This window comes from Mytilus californianus, unplaced genomic scaffold (genome assembly GCF_021869535.1).
Source record: "Mytilus californianus isolate M0D057914Y unplaced genomic scaffold, xbMytCali1.0.p SCAF_31, whole genome shotgun sequence".
Lineage (NCBI taxonomy): Eukaryota > Metazoa > Mollusca > Bivalvia > Mytilida > Mytilidae > Mytilus > Mytilus californianus.
Window position 1 is genome coordinate 504308 of NW_026262681.1, and position 19030 is coordinate 523337.

Consider the following 19030-nt stretch of genomic DNA (forward strand, 5'->3'; position numbering starts at 1 on the left):
TTTGACTCCACATGATGATTTGATTCCAGCTTATAACACACAACATAACTAATAATTCCGACTTATTTGCAACAAAATAACTTTACAAGGGGTGTACCAAAAGCGCTTCCATACTTATCCGAACCAAATAATGTTCCTTGTAGAATCGATTCCGATAAATATGATCAAAATCTATCCTAGTGTCAGAATTAGAGTTTCTGTGTGTTTGCTTGGAATTGGTCTTATTATACAAACGGGGTCTATACCTTGACGACTTGTGATGTCTGGAGCCAAGGCCTGAAACAATATTCAATAAAACTTGAAATAGTTTTATGTCTTTATTTCCAAAGAGCGCATGTAAAAGTCTAATTATAATAGCAATTATAATATAAAATTACAAACAATATTCATAAGTATAAATCAATATGATAATGCAAGTATAATGCCAATAGATAATGCAATAGACCTATCATAATTAAATATTTCATAAATATTCTGAAACATGAACATAATGCGTATCGCAATACTCAATGTATGAGCAACATCTCATGTCTTTTGCATAAATATTCTAAACATTCAAATATAAACATGGTAGAGCATTTTAAGGTATTTGGATAAACTTTATTCTAAATACTGAGAATTAAATAAAGGAATAATATAAACATCTTTCTTATGAAACTCCAATTCAAACAATGAGGTTACTTATCTAACCATTTCTCTGTTAAGGGGGGATAACTCTTGTTTAATCTGTTAAGGGGGATAACTCTTTACACAATAAAAAGGGGGGAACAATTGTAGAATAGAAACTTTCTATCATGAAATCATGTTATGCAATGAAAAATATATAATACTTTGTTGAGGGGAACTAGCTATGGAATATATGCCTTACATGTATACTTGCTAAAAATAAGTTTACTAAATAACGTGTTATTTATAGAAAAATAACAAACCATGTGTTTGCTGACAATAACATGTCAAATAAATTGCACATCAAGAAATCATGCCTAAAAAGGCTTTTGAATAATAAGACCTTACCATTGGAAACATTATAACTTCAATGCAATAGTAACTTTAAGGTGAATTATTATTTCTTGTCAGTGAGACAAAACAGGCGGATGTTATAAATAACTATAAAAACAGATAAAATAAGTATACCAATTTTCCGATCAGAAACAAAGTATTTTCTTATAAAAAACATAATTTACAACTATTTACAATTATAGCATAAAGAAAATATCTTTATAATTAACTTCTTTATAAGATAATAAAAGATGAAAACTCTTATTAAATAAAATAACTATGAAAATGCTAAACATGAAGATTTTACAAAAAGGAAAATTAAATTCTATTTCTCTTCAAAAAGAATAACGCATTAGCAAATTAATAACTTTATCAGAAGTTACTTTTAGGTAATGAAAACCTTTAAACTGAATGCTTTAAATCATATTTAACAAAATTAAATTAACTTTGCTTACCTGAAACAATATTCAATAAAACTTGAAATAGTTTTATGTCTTTATTTCCAAAGAGCGCATGTAAAAGTGACGCTTTTTGGAATTAACTTTTTAGAATCGAATTTGGGGACTGTTTCAGGTTGTCCAATCAAAATTAACATTTAATCAAAAACCATGACAACTTTAGTCTAATTGACAGAAAATAGGTGGGGTCATAGGTGACGTGTATGACTAAAAAATATCTTAATTACTTATGTAATCTTGCTATCAATGTTTACTCTATACCGTATTTGAGCCGGACATTAACAATAGAAATAATCCGAAATACATCTTATTACATGTCGGCTTCACTTTAAAAATCATATCTGTCAACACATTCTGACCATTGTCCGATAACTTCTTACGTAAGATATATACAACAAATAAGGCTTACTAAAAGGAAATATGTTTGTGTGAAAACCAAACTAAAGCTATTAAAATGTCTGTCCAAAATTGCAATAAAATATTGGACTAAAAATAATTTGCTTTAAACTTAGAACTTTTCTAATTTTACTGAAATTAAGAATTTCACAAAAATAATAAAATCTGATCAAAATGATACCATGACAACTCCCTTCTACTTCAACTGATTTCGTCCCGAAATCTTGAACCTTCTAGATCTTGTTTATAATAATAATTGGCAGGAGTTGTAAGCTTAGTAATATAACTTAACTACAAATGCATACACATATATACAAGTATCTACAAACACATCAACAGAACTAACAGCCAGTCAGTAGCCCTGAACACTAAATATTGTTTTGTCCTCATTGCTTTACTGCAGTAAAAAAAAACATTCTAGTATAAAGATTACAAAAAGTTTTTAACTATAGATGTCTGCAAACTATTATGTGGAAAAAATATAGTAAAGCATGAATTCTTTGATGATAATGTTAAGTTATGAATAACATTTTGTGTACCTAAGATATATATATCAGAAAAGTATGTAATGTGAACAACTTTTTTTTTCCAATAATTTTGTGTTTCAATACGGAAAATGAACATGAAAATGTTTTACTCTTGATCATGATTTGGAAGCTCATTTTGACTAAACGATGTACACATATCAACACTGAACCAACTGTGAAAGCACGATATAAATATCAAATTATGGACGCTGAAATATACTGACTAACCACAAATTTGTATACGAAAATGTAAAAATAATAAAAAAAATAAATTTTAAACACAAAGTTGAAATGCAAGTCGTTTGAAATGAATGTTGCAATCATACATTTCTAGCACTGAATATTAACAGGTGGCCAATATTACTGTTAATAAAATGACTTGAAAACACCTTGTGAAAAAAAAAGAAAATCCAAAACTGTGTAATGAAATAGTGATTAGCTTTAGTAATATTTCCTGACGTTTTCATAACATTGATTTTTGTCAGTTGTGTTTCAAGATATTTGATGTGTATGATAGACTTGTACCATAGTCTGAAAAATTTGAGTACTACCATAAGCATATGAGTACTTGTGTTATAAGTGCGGTCTGAGCAGATAATTCTGCGAGCAAAATGCAAGAACATAACATCAACATCTGAACCATATAGCAGTAAACTTTTTACCGATCAATTCTATATGAATCACTGAGTTACTGATTTCTCCATTTTTTAAATGAATTGCAATAAGTACAGACCTTAAAAAATATCAGTACTTATTCAATACTGAGCACTTATTGAGTACACCTGATTCTACAATCTCTGTATTTAACAGCAAGAATTTGACGTCAATGTGTTATAGCAGCAAAAATTATTTTTCTACTGATAAACTTTTACAACACATACTGAGCTTGTCAAATTTTCTTTGATTAATACTAACTTGTGAGAACCATTCATACACTTATGAGTACGAACCAAAAATATAAGTACTTACATACATGTGTAAAACTTAAATACATGAGCGTTAACATATAAAATGAGTATTAATTTGTAAAAATTAGTAATTTTCTCTAAAGAACAATTATCATGATTATGAATACTTTTCTTAGCAGAATATGCATACATATATTTAAAACAACTTATATATGTTTCTCATCAAATGATTGATTGATTGTTGGTTGCGTAACGTCCAGTGGCAAATATTTCTAAACAAACGACAATAATATTGAATTTACTGAATTTGAGTATAAATGTCAATGTAAATGAGTATGAATCTTTAACTTGAAAAATATGGGTAACGAATTCTGCATGCTATCACCGCACTATAAATCTGTTTCTTGCTTTGCTTTGCTGTTTTCGGGGGGAATTGCGTGTTTCTGTATTATAGTTATGTATTTGTCAACCATTGTTCAACTTATCTTGAATTGAAACTTTCTTTCCTATGTACAGCGTCTCAGGAACTTCTGACTGTGTGTTGTTGAGGTTTTATTCATACACCACGTCTTTGGTTTTCCCGCAATGATTAACCATTCTTCGTTTGACTTTGACTAGAAACTCCATTCTTGATTCTGCTTCTCTGAACGAATTTGTTGTCTGGTGAGTTGCTGTGTAGATCATATTTCTTGTTTTTCTTTTAATTTTCCAACCAATACCATTATTGTTGTAACTTTAAGGGATCAATTTGTCCTCTGTCATTAATCAGGTACCGTATTCTTGATCTAAAGGGTCTCCGCCAGTTGTCAGATTTTTAGGGTCTCCGCCAGTTAGTTGTCAGATTTTAAGTTTCTGTGTGTTTGCTGTGAATTGGTCTTATACCAACGGGGTCTATACCTTGACGACTTGTGATGTCTGGAGCCAAGGCCTGAAACAATATTCAATAAAACTTGAAATAGTTTTATGTCTTTATTTCCAAAGAGCGCATGTAAAAGTCTAATTATAATAGCAATTATAATATAAAATGACAAACAATATTCATAAGTATAAATCAATATAATAATGCAAGTATAATGCCAATAGATAATGCAATAGACCTATCATAAATAAATATTTCATAAATATTCTGAAACATGAACATAATGTGTATCGCAATACTTAATGTATGAGCAACATCTCATGTCTTTTGCATAAATATTCTAAACATTCAAATATAAACATGGTAGAGCATTTTAAGGTATTTGGATAAACTTTATTCTAAATACTGAGAATTAAATAAAGGAATAATATAAACATCTTTCTTATGAAACTCCAATTCAAACAATGAGGTTACTTATCTAACCATTTCTCTGTTAAGGGGGATAACTCTTGTTTAATCTGTTAAGGGGGATAACTCTTTACACAATAAAAAGGGGGGAACAATTGTAGAATAGAAACTTTCTATCATGAAATCATGTTATGCAATGAAAAATATATAATACTTTGTTGTGGGGAACTAGCTATGGAATATATGCCTTACATGTATACTTGCTAAAAAATAAGTTTACTAAATAACGTGTTATTTATAGAAAAATAACAAACCATGTGTTTGCTGACAATAACATGTCAAATAAATTGCACATCAAGAAATCATGCCTAAAAAGGCTTTTGAATAATAAGACCTTACCATTGGAAACATTATAACTTCAATGCAATAGTAACTTTAAGGTGAATTATTATTTCTTGTCAGTGCGACAAAACAGGCGGATGTTATAAATAACTATAAAAACAGATAAAATAAGTATACCAATTTTCCGATCAGAAACAAAGACTTTTCTTATAAAGAACATAATTTACAACTATTTACAATTATAGCATAAAGAAAATATCTTTTTAATTAACTTCTTTATAAGATAATAAAAGATGAAAACTCTTATTAAATAAAATAACTATGAAAATGCTAAACATGAAGATTTTACAAAAAGGAAAATTAAATTCTATTTCTCTTCAAAAAGAATAACGCATTAGCAAATTAATAACTTTATCAGAAGTTACTTTTAGGTAATGAAAACCTTTAAACTGAATGCTTTAAATCATATTTAACAAAATTAAATTAACTTTGCTTACCTGAAACAATATTCAATAAAACTTGAAATAGTTTTATGTCTTTATTTCCAAAGAGCGCATGTAAAAGTGACGCTTTCTGGAATTAACTTTTTTGATTCGAATTTGGGGAATGTTTCAGGTTGTCCAATCAAAATTAACATTTAATCAAAAACCATGACAACTTTAGTCTAATTGACAGAAAATAGGTGGGGTCATAGGTGACGTGTATGACTAAAAAATATCTTAATTACTTATGTAATCTTGCTATCAATGTTTACTCTATACCGTATTTGAGCCGGACATTAACAATAGAAATAATCCGAAATACATCTTATTACATGTCGGCTTCACTTTAAAAATCATATCTGTCAACACATTCTGACCATTGTCCGATAACTTCTTACGTAAGATATATACAACAAATAAGGCTTACTAAAAGGAAATATGTTTGTGTGAAAACCAAACTAAAGCTATTAAAATGTCTGTCCAAAATTGCAATAAAATATTGAACTAAAAATAATTTGCTTTAAACTTAGAACTTTTCTAATTTTTACTGAAATTAAGAATTTCACAAAAATAATAAAATCTGATCAAAATGATACCATGACAACTCCCCTCTACTTCAACTGATTTCGTCCCGAAATCTTGAACCTTCTAGATCTTGTTTATAATAATAATTGGCAGGAGTTGTAAGCTTAGTAATATAATTTAACTACAAATGCATACACATATATACAAGTATCTACAAACACATCAACATAACTAACAGCCAGTCAGTAGCCCTGAACACTAAATATTGTTTTGTCCTCATTGCTTTACTGCAGTAAAAAAAAACATTCTAGTATAAAGATTACAAAAAGTTTTTAACTATAGATGTCTGCAAACTATTATGTGGAAAAAATATAGTAAAGCATGAATTCTTTGATGATAATGTTAAGTTATGAATAACATTTTGTGTACCTAAGATATATATATCAGAAAAGTATGTATTGTGAACAACTTTTTTTTTTCCAATAATTTTGTGTTTCAATACGGAAAATGAACATGAAAATGTTTTACTCTTGATCATGATTTGGAAGCTCATTTTGACTAAACGATGTACACATATCAACACTGAACCAACTGTGAAAACACGATATAAATATCAAATTATGGACGCTGAAATATACTGACTAACCACAAATTTGTATACGAAAATGTAAAAATAATAAAAAAAAAAAATTTTAAACACAAAGTTGAAATGCAAGTCGTTTGAAATGAATGTTGCAATCATACATTTCTAGCACTGAATATTAACAGGTGGCCAATATTACTGTTAATAAAATGACTTGAAAACACCTTGTGAAAAAAAAAGAAAATCCAAAACTGTGTAATGAAATAGTGATTAGCTTTAGTAATATTTCCTGACGTTTTCATAACATTGATTTTTGTCAGTTGTGTTTCAAGATATTTGGTGTGTATGATAGACTTGTACTATAGTCTGAAAAATTTGAGTACTACCATAAGCATATGAGTACTTGTGTTATAAGTGCGGTCTGAGCAGATAATTTTGCGAGCAAAATGCAAGAACATAACATCAACATCTGAACCATATAGCAGTAAACTTTTTACCGATCAATTCTATATGAATCACTGAGTTACTGATTTCTCCATTTTTTAAATGAATTGCAATAAGTACAGACCTTAAAAAATATCAGTACTTATTCAATACTGAGCACTTATTGAGTACACCTGATTCTACAATCTCTGTATTTAACAGCAAGAATTTGACGTCAATGTGTCATAGCAGCAAAAATTATTTTTCTACTGATAAACTTTTACAACACATACTGAGCTTGTCAAATTTTCGTTGATTAATACTAACTTGTGAGAACCATTCATACACTTATGAATACGAACCAAAAATATAAGTACTTACATACATGTGTAAAACTTAAATACATGAGCGTTAACATATAAAATGAGTATTAATTTGTAAAAATTAGTAATTTTCTCTAAAGAACAATTATCATGATTATGAATACTTTTCTTAGCAGAATATGCATACATATATTTAAAACAACTTATACATGTTTCTCATCAAATGATTGATTGATTGTTGGTTGCGTAACGTCCAGTGGCAAATATTTCTAAACAAACGACAATAATATTGAATTTACTGAATTTGAGTATAAATGTCAATGTAAATGAGTATGAATCTTTAACTTGAAAAATATGGGTAACGAATTCTGCATGCTATCACCGCACTATAAATCTGTTTCTTGCTTTGCTTTGCTGTTTTCGGGGGGAATTGCGTGTATCTGTATTATAGTTATGTATTTGTCAACCATTGTTCAACTTATCTTGAATTGAAACTTTCTTTCCTATGTACAGCTTCTCAGGAACTTCTGACTGTGTGTTGTTGAGGTTTTATTCATACACCACGTCTTTGGTTTTCCCGCAATGATTAACCATTCTTCGTTTGACTTTGACTAGGAACTCCATTCTTGATTCTGCTTCTCTGAACGAATTTGTTGTCTGGTGAGTTGCTGTGTAGATCATATTTCTTGTTTTTCTTTTAATTATCCAACCAATACCATCAATTGTTGTAACTTTAAGGGATCAATTTGTCCTCTGTCATTAATCAGGTACCGTATTCTTGATCTAAAGGGTCTCCGCCAGTTGTCAGATTTTTAGGGTCTCCGCCAGTTAGTTGTCAGATTTTTAGTTTCTGTGTGTTTGCTTGCAATTGGTCTTATACCAACGGGGTCTATACCTTGACGACTTGTGATGTCTGGAGCCAAGGCCTGAAACAATATTCAATAAAACTTGAAATAGTTTTATGTCTTTATTTCCAAAGAGCGCATGTAAAAGTCTAATTATAATAGCAATTATAATATAAAATGACAAACAATATTCATAAGTATAAATCAATATAATAATGCAAGTATAATGCCAATAGATAATGCAATAGACCTATCATAATTAAATATTTCATAAATATTCTGAAACATGAACATAATGTGTATCGCAATACTCAATGTATGAGCAACATCTCATGTCTTTTGCATAAATATTCTAAACATTCAAATATAAACATGGTAGAGCATTTTAAGGTATTTGGATAAACTTTATTCTAAATACTGAGAATTAAATAAAGGAATAATATAAACATCTTTCTTATGAAACTCCAATTCAAACAATGAGGTTACTTATCTAACCATTTCTCTGTTAAGGGGGGATAACTCTTGTTTAATCTGTTAAGGGGGATAACTCTTTACACAATAAAAAGGGGGGAACAATTGTAGAATAGAAACTTTCTATCATGAAATCATGTTATGCAATGAAAAATATATAATACTTTGTTGTGGGGAACTAGCTATGGAATATATGCCTTACATGTATACTTGCTAAAACTAAGTTTACTAAATAACGTGTTATTTATAGAAAAATAACAAACCATGTGTTTGCTGACAATTACATGTCAAATAAATTGCATATCAAGAAATCATGCCTAAAAGGGCTTTTGAATAATAAGACCTTACCATTGGAAACATTATAACTTCAATGCAATAGTAACTTTAAGGTGAATTATTATTTCTTGTCAGTGCGACAAAACAGGCGGATGTTATAAATAACTATAAAAACAGATAAAATAAGTATACCAATTTTCCGATCAGAAACAAAGACTTTTCTTATTAAAAACATAATTTACAACTATTTACAATTATAGCATAAAGAAAATATCTTTATAATTAACTTCTTTATAAGATAATAAAAGATGAAAACTCTTATTAAATAAAATAACTATGAAAATGCTAAATATGAAGATTTTACAAAAAGGAAAATTAAATTCTATTTCTCTTCAAAAAGAATAACGCATTAGCAAATTAATAACTTTATCAGAAGTTACTTTTAGGTAATGAAAACCTTTAAACTGAATGCTTTAAATCATATTTAACAAAATTAAATTAACTTTGCTTACCTGAAACAATATTCAATAAAACTTGAAATAGTTTTATGTCTTTATTTCCAAAGAGCGCATGTAAAAGTGACGCTTTTTGGAATTAACTTTTTAGAATCGAATTTGGGGACTGTTTCAGGTTGTCCAATCAAAATTAACATTTAATCAAAAACCATGACAACTTTAGTCTAATTGACAGAAAATAGGTGGGGTCATAGGTGACGTGTATGACTAAAAAATATCTTAATTACTTATGTAATCTTGCTACCAATGTTTACTCTATACCGTATTTGAGCCGGACATTAACAATAGAAATAATCCGAAATACATCTTATTACATGTCGGCTTCACTTTAAAAATCATATCTGTCAACACATTCTGACCATTGTCCGATAACTTCTTACGTAATCTATATACAACAAATAAGGCTTACTAAAAGAAAATATGTTTGTGTGAAAACCAAACTAAAGCTATTAAAAAGTCTGTCCAAAATTGCAATAAAATATTGAACTAAAAATAATTTGCTTTAAACTTAGAACTTTTCTAATTTTTACTGAAATTAAGAATTTCACAAAAATAATAAAATCTGATCAAAATGATACCATGACACTCGTGCTTTCAAACAAGAAGTTGAAAAATGTGACTTATAAAGGAGCATTCATGGTGAAAATCTGTTACCAATTCTGTCATGTTTGCCACTCGATCAAAATAATGAAACTGTGATGTTCTGTAAGATTTCAAAAGGAACTAGTTGGAGGTGGGTCTCAAAATTTTCAATCGCTAATCGTTTGCTATTTAAGTTTCATATCAAATCGCTAAGTATAGTTTAAGTAGAGAAGACTTTTTCAAAATTAGCCAATCAGAATCAAAGAATTTCTTCTGCTATGTTTTTTTCGTCCAGTCGAAGGAGACTTCCATACTTAATGTATACCAAATTTGTTTAGAACTGGTAAAGAGCGTTATGAAAATTATTTAAAAAATGTGGACGGATTATGGGCGACTACGAAAAAGGCTGAGGCGAAATAACTGCAAAAGGTAACATGTTTGATGCATGCCTCACCTCCGTGAGAAGATAAATTTGCCACCCCGTGCGACACATCACATTTGGAAAAAATAACTTTAAAACAGGGACATTTTGACTGGGAAGCTGACATTTATTTTAGGTCTCATTCTATGAAATGAATTTATTTTTATATAAATAGCCTGTATCCGATTATTTCTTATCTTATAAAATAAGTACTATTTTTACAGGTAAAAATTACTGTTTCAATCAATTTGTATTCATTTTGTCTAAAATTTGCAACATAAGCATCCAGATTTTTCATTGTAATCTCCATTCAATACTTTTGTACATTCCATATTTTGTTCCAAAATTCAGAGCTTGTTATAAATCAATAATACTACTCTCTCTTGAGATGATAAAGACAAAGATATTTGACAATTCAGACATTAAATATACAAACAGCACAGCTTTTCTGTCTTTATTCATCTATAAAAAAGCTAAACTATGTCCCTTTCGATAATCATTTCCAATGATAGTCTTTTAAAAAAGTAGTAAATGGACATTAAATATGTTGAATATAATAAAAGATAGATAGAAACTATAAAAGGAAGCACTAATGTAATGTTTGCTGCATAAAAAGAAAGGCGAAAATGCCAAAGGAATATTCAAACTCATAAGTCGAATACAAAATGACAATGCCATGGCAAAAAATGAAAACCAACGAAACAGCAAACAATGGTTCACAAAAAAAAAATCGAAAAATAAAGACTAAGCAACTCGAACCCCTTCAAAAACCGATTCAATGGGATAGATGCGTTCAACATAGTCACCAAACTTTGAATTATTTAGTGATAGGACATCATCTATAAAGCGGAACGTGAAGTTAAATGATAATGCTAGCTTCTTTTCATTCTCCCTAAGAAGCTCCTGTTTGGAATCAGTCGTATATCAATAAAGGAACAAGTCGGCAAGAAGAGGTGCCCAGTTGATTCCCATTGGAATGCCTATCATTTGTTGAAAAATACGTCATTCAAACATAACAAATATGTTGTCAATCAAGCAATCAAGCATCTTGACAATTAATATCAGTTGCAAAAAATTGTATTTTTTGAATCAGATTGTTTTTTTACAAAGTACGATTTATCCCTTCGTAAAACAAGATACTGGTTTCTACGTTGGCCATTATTTTTTTATGAAACAAAGCAGCACCAACACTTCCAATTTTAATTTGGAATGGGGAATTCTTTTGTAAAGGGTAAAACAAATCAAAAAGTGTAATAATATTGCAAGAGGAAAAAGACTTAGATTGTTTCACAATAACTTTGAAGCCCATCTCTGATTGCTGATACAATTGGTATTAATAATCCAGAAAGATGTTTCTTAGAGCACTTGAAAGACCAGCATAGCACGTTTGTAAGGACACTTTTGTACTTAAATTATCCAATATAGTAAAGGAAGATCAAGTTCTTCATCTTTGGTTGACATTCCAAAGGAACATAGAACAGACCTATGATTATTCAGGATTTCCTCCATGGTAAGTACTTGGTATCAACCGAAAAGAATGTAAACGATTCTTTACATAGGAGGATTTAGATTATATCTAAATTTAGCCTCAACTGGATTATCTTTTACTTAGATGGACACCTTGAACACTGAAAATGCTTCTTCTAATTTCCCTTAATTTTGACCTACTTCACAAACTAACCCAGACAGTTTTCAACTTTGATAGATTTTGTCTTGGGTAAATATCCAAGTGATAGTTTAGGGCATTACACACCCAAAAAGGCAAATATTTCAGTAAAACATATTTGTCTCGACTTGAATTGTACTGCTTTCACGTAAATCAATGATAGCAACAAATAAAGCAAATATTGGATTCCTAGGATATGGTTTTATGTCAGTACCCATCATTTTGACCTATCGTAATCACTCAGCACTTATCTCAACACAGTATTGGTCTAAATAGTTGGGGGGTGGACAGGGGAAGGGCAACATGAGAATGAGGGTGCGGGAAACGGGATTCAAGAGGGAGGGAAGCGGGAGTCATGGGGCGGAAACCGGGAGAAGAGGGGGGGTTAAAATTAGGGATATTCTTAAGTACAAAACATTGACAGATTTTCGTCTAGAAATAAGGGCCGAGGGAAGTGGGAGTAAAGGGATGGAATTGGGATTAGCGGGTGAGGGAAATGGGAGTTGGGGGTAGGGAAGTGGGAAGTAGGGACCGCCTGTCCACACTCTCATAGTTTGTATTTTTGGTGATAAAAATCAAATCTACTTGTCAAAAGCTTTGCAATATAACGGCAGTCTGATATTGGTAATACTTGTTATCTTCGGTAAAGGGAAACTGTAGTATTTCCCCCTCCTTACGCGACGTTACTTACATTTTCTAAAGTTGCTACTTTTTATAATAGAAACCTGGAAAAACAGTTATATATGATATTGGTACTTTGTCATCCATGGCAACCGTCATTTTACATAAAATGAATGAAAGGAAACTTTTTCAAATAATTCTCAAGACAATGTTTACTTTTCAAAATTTAGATTCACATGTAGACAATCGAAATTAATTTTAGAATTTCTTCCCTCGTTTTTCTGTTTTTCTGTTTTTCAAATTCCTATTTCAAACATTCCTCTAAAATTTTGAACATTAAGTGGTCACCATAATAATAATAACCATGATTAAGAAATAAATAAAAGGAATATGGATAATAACGTTTATAAAAATGCTTTCCTCGCCTACCGAAACAAGGTTAGGAACGAAAAATTAATCTGACACATATAATACTTTACAAGACGAAGTAGTTCATAGAATCGGCTGCTCGGAGTTTTATTCATTTTTATTTGTGCATGCATTGTTTTTGTTTTTATTTTTATTGGGTGTCGTTGTTTTGTTTATATAATTATTTAAGAGATTCTTTACTGTATTTATCAATTATAACAAGGTTTACTTAGTTAATCAGATAAAAAGGATAAATATATTCTGGTACTAGTATTTTAGAGGTGGTTAAGAATCAGTTATGCATTTCACTTGACAAAGATAAAAACAAAAGCCCTAATAAAGTTATTAGCAATGAGTATACTATCTTCATTTTTGTAAAGATAAGAAATATAAAAAAAAAATATATTTCAAGGTTTAAAGTTATATTTTTGAATAATGTTGTATTAAAATCATCGTTTATAACAATCTTAGAGCAATTATTTTTATAAAATTGCTTTTACATCGCTTTTCCTAATTACGGCTAAATTGACGCGGGAAAAATTATGGACGGCGGGAAAGCGCTGGTCTACAGAGAGGCACAACTTTTGCAACGTCACAAATATGGAACGTCAAGATGCTTTTGGCGCGACAAAGCAAGAAATAAACTCGGCAACAAGACACATTTTGATAATTTTTTTTACCAGATCATAATTGATCCCATGATTCAGGAAGTTTTCTGTAACCAAAAATTGCCAATGATGACATTAAATACCTTAACACAACTTTTATTATTGGCAACTTTTGGTTACAGAACATATTGGATCCTGGGTTGCGGCCAAGGGTTTCCTCAAGCCTTTAGGTCCGAAAAATACACAAAATCCTCGTATTTTGATAATAATTATATTCAAAATGTACTGATTTTGAAGCCAAGAATGTACTCTTATGAAGAGATTTATTCAACAAAGAAGTAAGGTTTTTGAAATAGATCGATTTAAGAACCAAATTATAACCATTTTGAATATTTTATAGCCTAAAGTGAACCTTGTCCTTCCATTACGCAACGTCATTTGCGAGACATGTTTACGATCACAACGTCAACTGCTAATCAAGTTGTCTAATACCTTGGCAGACAGATTCTGAAATGCCAAAGAATCGACTGCAGAAAAATATTTAAAGCCCTAAAATGTAAACCGCAAATTGCTATCGCTCGTGGTAAAATATTTAGCATAAAGGGCCAATCCGTGGTAAAATCAGTATAAATTCAAGCCCCCATGAATTATTTCTTAAGTATACCCTAACATCAAATCACAGTGCTCTAAAGTTGACTTTCTTCACCTGCCTTGATACAGTTGGAAAGCAAGTACTTGAAAATGTCCGTTGTCGTCAAGCTCCATCAGCAACAATAGCAGGGGGAATTAATTAGGTGGCGCTACAGTCATCGGTGACGTTAAAAAGTCCGCGAAATAAATCGGCTAAAAAATCGACGTTTAAATTTTTTTTCTCAACTTGTCATGCTCTTATTATAATTGATTTTTTTGAAGTTTTTAGGTTTTGTGAGCAATATTGTTTCAATCCAACATTGAAACATTGACCAAAATAACTTTAACTTACTATTTCTTTATCCTGACCGTTCTAAAAATTATCAGCCATCTTTTTTGTTCGAGTTAAAACTATGTATATTCAAGATTATTTTGATCAATAAGTTTCATCATGACAGTGGTATTTCAGTAAGTAAAAATGAGGTTTGTCTATGATCACAAATGTAAACAAACAGACTTCTTTATTTGTTAGACGTGAAATAGATGCTTAAACTTAATCTACAAGGTAAGTAAGTATTGGTGATAAAAAGAAATCATCCCCCGTATATTATTTTGTGTTCTAAAAGTTTAATTTAGCTTTACAATGCATTTATTATAGGATTAAACGCCTTTTTAAAGGAATTTATTGGTGTATAAACTCGACCAATTCACTCACAAACAAATAAAAGTCCGAAGGACTTTTATGATATGTTTGTGAGTGACTTGGTTCAGTTTATACACCAATAAATTCCTTTAAAAAGGCGTTTAATCCTTATAATTCTTTAAAATTGGAGATAAGGAATTTATTTTTCTACACTCGTAATTTCTTTCACACCTAAATTGTATATTTGTGTCATTGAATTAGCCTCGCGCACGAATATATTTGTTGGTTAACGCAAAAATATGTATTCCATGAAATTTGCTATCTGATAAAATATAAACTTCGAAAACTCTTATTATCATTCAAATGAATGTTTTGTGTTTATTATTTAATTTAACGATTAACGCGAAGTAAAAATAAATGTGGTCAACGTCGAGCCGGATTGTGTTATTATCGCCGCCATCTTGTTTACATTGGTTACGAAAAGAAGTTCGGTCAACGTCGTCTATCGAAAAATAAACAACGTCAAGAACAACTTCCGGAAGTTCTCTCGACCAATCATATCAACGTATTCCCCAAAATGCAAATCATATAAGAATTATTCCAAAATATAGAATAAAGCTATTTTTATACAAGTACCAATGCAAATGTCAAAGGAAATGTATATTTGAAATCTATATATCCTTAGATATACAGACACTTTACAAAAAAATCATTATTGCATTGAGAAGGACATTTTTAGAATAAATTCATTTTTATATGTCCGTGTTTTTTCGAGAGCAGTCCGGGTTTTTTGAGTGCGGTCCGGGTTTTGTTTGAGTGATTAAACAAAATTTCAATGGCTTAAAATGTTATATGTCAGTGCGATTACGTTTAAAAAACAATGAAAAAGTTCAAATAAAGTACTTTTCAAAGCACGAAACCAATTTATTTCTATTCCGTTATATTTGGAATTTCCCTATTCTATTTCTATCTTTAGACTTGTGGTACAAGTTTGGCTAGTATGTAAATCAGAAGTGGTCTGATGTTACTGTTGTTTTCTGCACGAATATTTCGAGGGCGGTAGTACGGGTGGGGTTTTATAGGCATATATAAGTCCTGATTACGTTTGGTTATTATCGATGTGCTCCAGTAACTTTGATAGACGAAGTTAACGTTAAGCTCTGCATAATATATTACAGTTATGTTTGTATTGATATGTATTTAGAGGACATTGTGAATGTATATAGATGGAATTGTGGTATATTTTTGTACTTTGTAAAATGTTTACAAGATATTAAATGTTGTTTCGCTGAGAAAATAAGAAAGTTACTGCGAGCAAACAAACCTAAATTATGACTTGTCTCTTATTTAGCCATGTATTTAGAATAGAAATGTTTTAAATTCGGACGAATTCATGAGGGAGAATTTAAATTCATTTAACCAGTTTGATAATACTGTAGTACGTAACACGTACGTTCGTATATTTGTATAAATTATTGTTTGCCACATCTTATAAATTGCATGGACACCGGCATTGGTATATTTGGATAGATCAAACATGTTCACGCCCATGTAAATATGGTGTAACTATCCAACAACTCAACGCCCAGGTACACACATTATTTGTTTCGATCCAAACATACGTATATCGATGTCGATTCAACCAAATATGGATATCATACAGTAGATATTAAATCCTCAAAATATCTTAGGTGTAATTATTGCATCTGGAGAATTTGGGAACAGCCTTGTAACAGCTGTAGGAATTTTAACAGGATATTAGTCGAGAAATCAAATTGAAGCTGTAAAAGACACATCTTTATTCGCACCAACGGTTCCTGGGCTTCAACTTTCGCTACGTGAAGCAGTTAAAAAGCTTTCAAAAACTGGTGGTCAGGGATTTATTTCATGTAGATGCAAAGGAGGGTGCAGCACTTCTAAATGTAAATGTAAAAGCAGAAGATTTTGTGCAATTACCAATGCCATAATTCACTCACATGCTCAAACAAATGATACATAACTATTTTTGTATTTTGTAAATAAGGTTTATTGTGTGGTCATTGAATAAAAATTCTATTATATAGTATGTATCAATCCTTTTTTTATAACAAAATCCATTCTATAAATTACTGTACAAGTTATAAGTGAATTTTGTTAAAATTTTGTACAAATTGTAATTAAATTTTGTACAAGCACTTTTTTTACAAATTACAATTTGTACAAAGTCAAAATACAAATTATAATTTGTACGATTATTTTGTACAAATTATAATTTGTACAAAATGATAACTTGTACACAACACATATAAAATTGTCCTGGTTATAAGTTATTAAAGACCCTAATGTCGAGGTTTTTATAGTGAAAGAAACAAGCTTGAGTGACCAAACCTTATATTAACATTTTTCTCAATTTTAGAGAAAAACACTCGGAATAAACCACTTACTGTTACAACGGTAACTTTTTATTTGTTAAAATCTGTAGGTTTTTTAGTGGGTTTTGTGGAATGTTTATTTGTCTGGCAGTGTTTTAATATGGTCCTTCTATTTGGGTAAATTCAGTAGCTAAATATACGTCATTAAGGACCGTCATTTGGGGGAGAGCTTTCTGTATAACACAGAAGTCCTGTGCTCCTCGGATTGGTAGATAATGATTGTAATAAATATTTTTAATAGATGGATCAAAACTAGGGTTAGAAAAAATAAAAAATTGAATGTTGAATGCACTTATGTTTTTTTTACTGTAAATATTAATGCAATGGAAGCTTTTTGAAAACAATTAATTGTTTTGTTTTGCAAAACGGTATGTTTAACTGCGGCTAGCAAGGATGCACTAAGTATACTGTTGGAGAAAGCATAGTGTACATGTATATGGGAAAAATCTTTTTTTTTTTGTCCAGATTGAAAAACAAAACGAGAAATTGCTCTTTAGAGTTATAAATTAATGTAAGACATAAATTTTCTCTCTCTTTTTACTTAACTTTTTGCACACATTTCTTCTAATAATGTGTAAAATCAGAATAACTTCCCTTTTACACAGTGTATTTTTTAGAGCAGTGTTCCCTTTGTTGAGTTGCAGATAATGTTGTAAATAAGCAATTTTCAAGAATTTTACACTAGTCTAGAATAATCTGACTGTGTACATACATGCTGTTTTCTTACATACTTTATTGCGTTTCTTTAATAAAAAACATTCTGGAGAACTTCATCTATGAAACTGTTGTTAGAATGTTTGTATTTGGATTGCTATCTTAAATATTTGCTTTTAAATATTCTAAATTGTTAATTTAATCTTTCAATTGCAAATTTTTTTTGGAAAAATTTTCTACTTCAGTTTTTGCTGCCCAGTATGGACACAGAAACCATCCTGATGTTAAGTGAACAGGAATTTCTGCAGAGAATTTGTAATTGACAGTTTTTGATCTTTGCAAGTAATTTAAACACAGATTTAGTAAAATCGAACATAATTGTTTGTTTTATTTGTATAAACTGTTCAAAAAGGCTTTCAAGGGCTTTTGTGGATATTCTATGGGAATATAACCAGAAACTTCCATACAAGGCAAAATTTAATAAAATATACACCTTTAGACTTTAGTTCCAAGATGTACTTGCAATATTGGTCAAAACAAACAAAACTTTGATTGAGTTAAGCTATTTCAGTTGATATTTTATAGTGTGTCTTTCTATGTTGTGATGTTACACTATTGTTTCAGAAAAAGGGTGAAGGTTTGGTACCATTAAAACGTTTAAACCCGTTGCATTTGTTTGCACCTGTCCTAAGTCAGGAATCTGATGTTCAGTAGTTGTCGTTTGTTGATGTGGTTCATAAGTGTTTCTCGTTTCTCGTTTTTTATATAGATTAGACCGTTTTTCCCGTTTGAATGGTTTTACACTAGTAATTTTTGGGGCACTTTATAGCTTACTGTTCGGTGTGAGCCAAGGCTCTGTGTTGAAGACCGTACTGTGACCTATAATGGTTTACTTTTATAAATTTTGACTTGGATGGAGAGTTGTCTCATTGGCACTCATACCACATCTTCTTATATCTACAAAAACAATTAATATATTATTTAGCATATTTACATCATTATTCTAAAAACAATCAATGTACAACTTTATATGCAAAATACACATT

General features: G+C 30.2%; 2 long non-coding RNA genes across 2 annotated transcripts; both read right to left on the reverse strand.

Annotated features, from left to right (window-relative positions):
* Positions 1-303: 303 nt before the first annotated feature.
* On the reverse strand, positions 304-9749 carry LOC127736452 (uncharacterized). Its single transcript, XR_007998970.1, has 2 exons — positions 9668-9749; positions 304-1783 (listed from the first exon to the last, which is right to left on the reverse strand). It is a non-coding gene; the product is annotated as an uncharacterized LOC127736452 (long non-coding RNA).
* LOC127736450 (uncharacterized) lies at positions 5422-9165 on the reverse strand. The gene is made up of 2 exons (XR_007998968.1): positions 8898-9165; positions 5422-8159 (listed from the first exon to the last, which is right to left on the reverse strand). It is a non-coding gene; the product is annotated as an uncharacterized LOC127736450 (long non-coding RNA).
* Positions 9750-19030: the final 9281 nt, after the last annotated feature.